Raw genomic sequence first — 4,731 nt, forward strand, 5'->3', positions numbered from 1 at the left:
ACAGCTCCCTTTTTTTCTGTCAGATTTTTACCACACAACCCCCTAGTTTCTGTCAGATTTTACCTCTGAACACCCTAGTTTTTGTCACATTTCACCTCAGTAATCCCTAGTTTCCTAAGGCCCACTTGACTTCACATTCCAGGATCTGGCTCAAGGTGAATCATCATACCATTGCGATTATCTGGATCATGAAGATCTTCTTTGTACAGTTATGTGTATTCTTGCTAGCTCTTTCTTAATATCTTCTGCTTCTGTTAGGTCCATACCATTTCTGTCCTTTATTGTGCCCGTGTTTGGATGAAATGTTCCCTTGGCATCTCTTATTTTCTTGAAGAGATCTCTAGTCTTTCCCATTCTACTGTTTTCCTCTATTTCTTTACATTGATCACCAAAGAAGGCTTTCTTATCTCTCCTTGCTATTCTTTGGAACTCTGCATTCAGATGGGTATATCTTTCCTTTTCTGATCTGCCTCTTGCTTCTTTCTTTTCACAGCTATTTGTAAGGCCTCCTCAGACAACCATTTGCCTTTTTGCATTACTTTTTCTTGGGGATGATCTTGAGCCCTGCCTCCTGTACAATGTCACAAACGTCTATCCATAGCTCTTCAGGCCCTCTATCAGATCTAATCCCTTGAATCTATTTCTCACTTCCACTGTATAATCATAAGGGATTTGATTTAGGTCATAACGGAATGGTCTGGTGGTTTTCCCTACTTTCTTCCATTTAAGTCTGAATTTGGCAATAAGGAGTTCATGATTTGAGCCACAGTCAGCTTCCGGTCTTGTTTTTGCTGACTGTATAGAGCTTCTCCATCTTTAGCTGCAAAGAATATTGGTGTTGACCATCTGGTGATGGCCATCTGTAAAGGTTTCTCTTGTGTTGTTGAAAGAGGGTGTTTGCTATGACCAGTGTATTCTCTTGGCAAAATTCTATTAGGCTTTGCCCTGCTTCATTCTGTACTCCAAGGCCAAATTTGCCTGTTACTTCAGGTATTTCTTGACTTCCTACTTTTGCATTCCAGTTCCCTATATTGAAAAGGACACCTTTTCTGGGTGTTAGCTCTAGAATGTCTTCTAGGTCTTCATAGAACCGTTCAACTTCAGCTTCTTCAGCATAACCGGTCAGGGCGTAGACTTGGATTACTGTGATATTGAATGGTGCCTTGGAAATGAACAGAGATCATTCTATCTGATTTCAAACAACATTGATTATATTATTACTAAAATGAAAAGAAAATATGGCACCATAAGCAGGAGGAACAACAAATGATTTGGCAATCATGCCAGCTAAGGCAGCTGACACTGCAAATTGCCAAAATGTATCTCCACACCAGCCAGCCATCTTGAAAGACTGGAAGCGACTGTTAGGCCTAAACCTCATTTCAGTGTCTTTATTCTCAGAATTCGTAGATCATCAATGAAATATTTAAGAAAGTCCTTTCCCCACCTCTCCAGGAATGCTTCTTGTATCACTGGAAATCCTTAAAAGAGTTGAATCATAGACTCTGGATTTATCTAAGCAAATCTATTTAACTGGAATTTGAACTTCATCTTCAATAAATCAAACAATTCTGGGCATTAATAGGTAGTTCCTTAAAAGTCCTTAAATGTTCCTTAAATATCCTTGTCTTACATTTTAAATCCATTTATTTAAGAGTTCTTGGTTTACTGGGAAATGAGTTATAATCTCACCATCTAACTTGTATGCAACTTCAACTCTGATTTCCATAAATATGTCCAAAATATCAAAATTTTTGACTACCCATGCAGTAAATCCATTAATCATATGAGCATATTTAATCAAAACAAAGTCCAACCAGACACATCATCTTTCCCTTCCTGTAGTTACACCAAACTCTCTATCCCTTGTTTGTAATAATTCTCCAATTGCATTGTCTTGCTCTGTAGGAAAGGGACCAATCCCAACTCTAGTTGTATAAGCTTTCATAACTCCATACACTTCTCCACATATTAAGGCAGCATACCCAAGCCAGTACAAACACGTCCAACTGTACGGTTCAAAGAGGTTATGAAAGGATAACTTTCAAAATCAGTATCTAGCAGTGCTGCATTTGCAGCTTCTACCAAGATTTTCTTTGATGGTCTTTCTTTGAAAGCTCGATATAGGATATAAACTCCATATATCTAGCAGTTGGTTTCACCCTTTCCATTTAACCCTTGAGTTTTTGGAATTCATCTTCAATGTCTGTTTCCGATGTGGGGTATATAGATTTGTAGTGGTTAGCCAGAACTTGGAACCTCTCAGAAAAGCCATCAAAGTCAGAAATAAGATGGCATATCCTAAGTCCACAGTGGTCCTCTTTGGAAGAATGAACAGGGCAAATGCCCTTTTTGTGGTACCCAAATTTTTTCCTGCTTGTTCTCCTCTCTGTTGTTCCTGGATACCATCAGCTGTTTGATGAAAATCAAGCACAATCTGTCAGGTATGAGAAGCCTTATCCAGCCTTCCAGACCTTTCCCTTTTTGATCATATTTTTCTGCTTCCTCACACAATCCAGCTAGATGAATTACCACATCAATTCCAATGAATGCAGTAACATTCAGGCTCCAATGGGAGCCTGAGTTGTTCCACTGGGTAATGATTCCACTGGGTAAAAGACGAAAGTCACCCTCCACAGAATCTGCAGCTGTTCAGGCAGCATTACTTCCTCCCTGGCGGTGGCACAGCGTGCTGGTGTCCTCACCAGCAGACCCAGCACCTTCCCCTTGGCTTCGTGGTCCCACTGCCCGCCAAGAACCAGGGTCTCCAGGTTCCCCCCAGGCTGCTCCCTGGGACAGCCTCAGTCACCTTGGACGAGGAGGATGCCCCCAGGTTGGTCTTGGCAAACGCCCAGGCCCCAGAGACACGAGAAGAGCCCGAAGGGGTCGGGGGCGGCTGGGAACGTGTGAACTGGATTTTCTGTAAATCTATGTTTGAGAGTCTTAATATAAAATATAACATATATCAAAAAGATAACATTTGGTAACACTGTCAGTGTCTTAACCTGATTTTAGGACTTTTCTACTTTTCTAATGTTTCATTTCGTCGAGAGGACTTGGATCAACGTTTAACGACCGTGGTCTGTAATGTCCCCTTCTACTGGCTTGGTTGTCAGGTTGTTTTTTACACTTTATTGGTTGATTGACTGATGTCTGTGCGGGGTATTCACTGCTCCTGGGCTCTGGTTGTGGGGTGGCGTGGCCGCTCTTCACTGCAGTGCACTGGCTTCCCATTGGGGTGGATTCTCTTGCTGCAGGGCACCAGCTCCGGGGGATGGAGCTTCAGCAGCTCAGCTTTCCTGCTGAGTTGCTCTGCAGAATGTGGGAGCTTCCTGCATCTGGCACTGCAACCATGTCCCCTCCATCGACAGGCAGATCCTTAAACACAGGAAAACAAAGGAAGTCCTATAAATTTGCCTCTTCTGTGCTTTATTTGTGGGTTGTGTGTAAAACACTTTAACTGCTTTCTCAGAGAAACACAAATTTTACATCTTTTTCAATGCTTAAAAAAATACAAATCCAATGTATTGGAAGCATATACCTCCTGAAGTTTGTTAGATATTTACGCTAAATAAGGATCCATTATGTCTTTTGTGGAAATATTACACGACAGTATATTCTGTTTCTTCTAAGCATCTTCATCTGTTTACTTATTTTCTCTACTAGAACAAATGTCATACCTTCTTAGAGGACTTTGAACTTCATTGCTTTTTTCAGCAAAACTTTTCCATATGTTACCAGCAGGGGGCGCTATGGGACTGCCTTGGGGTCCTTGCACAGCTGCTGAAGGAGTACCAGTCACTGTAGGAGCTGGGCTGGGGTTGGGGTCTGTGCTCCTGGGGGAACTCGGCAGTGTGTCCTCTCTGGCTGCAGAGTCCCCTGAGCAGGGACCAGTATAGTCTCGGCAGGGGCTTCCTCCAGGGGCTCCCAAGTGGGAAGCCCCTCCCTCCCCTACAGTCTGGGCTGTGAGCAGAGCTCCAGCATCAGGGTTCAGGGAGGGGCGGGGCGGGCCCTGGGTGGACCCCTATTTGCATGGCAGTCCCTCCTCTAGCAGAGTCTTGGGGAGAACAGGAGGCCTGGAGCAGCCCAGCCCCTCTGTGGGAACCAGGGTTCTGTGAGCACTGTGGCCTGGACTCCTCTCCTGCTGGTGCTCCTCTCTAACTGCACAGGTAGCGACGGGCCCCGGGCCAGGGCTCAGTCCCAGCCTCATCATCCCCTGGGGCGCAGACTCTGGGACTCTTTCCTGCAGCTCCTGCACCATCTCCCCTGTGTCTGTGTGTGCAGGTTCCCTCTCCCAGCCTGTGCTGACTCAGTCAGACTCCCTGTCTGCGTCTCTGGGAGCATCAGCCAGACTCTCCTGCCCCAGAGCAATGGCTACAACATTGGCAGCTAGCCTATAAGCTGGTACCAGCAGAAGCCAGGGAGTCCTCCCCGGTACCTCCTGTCCTACAACTCAGATTCCCAAAAGCTCCAGGGCTCCGGGGTCCCCAGCCACTTCTCTGGATCCAAAGATGCCTTGTCCAGCATGGGGCTCCTGCTCATCTCTGGGCTGCAGCTGGAGGATGAGGCTGACTATTACTGTGCTGTAGGTTCCCACAGTGGCTCAGATGATGAGGAAGTGAGACAAAACCCCTGGGTCTCAGACGTTGGCTCTGAGCATGGTTTCAGTGAGAAGTTTCCGTAGAGGGATTTCCAAGGAAGGCTTCTCTGCACAGAGATCTCTGTTAAGGG

At 45.2% G+C, this 4,731-nt stretch overlaps 1 pseudogene; it reads right to left on the bottom strand.

Moving 5' to 3' along the window:
* Nucleotides 1–1,636: 1,636 nt before the first annotated feature.
* On the bottom strand, nt 1,637–4,527 carry LOC147355807 (adenylosuccinate synthetase isozyme 2 pseudogene; annotated as a pseudogene).
* Nucleotides 4,528–4,731: the final 204 nt, after the last annotated feature.

Source organism: Bos grunniens, chromosome 17, assembly GCF_055505025.1.
Source record: "Bos grunniens cultivar Pamir isolate PY7600 chromosome 17, Bosgru_T2T1.0, whole genome shotgun sequence".
Lineage (NCBI taxonomy): Eukaryota > Metazoa > Chordata > Mammalia > Artiodactyla > Bovidae > Bos > Bos grunniens.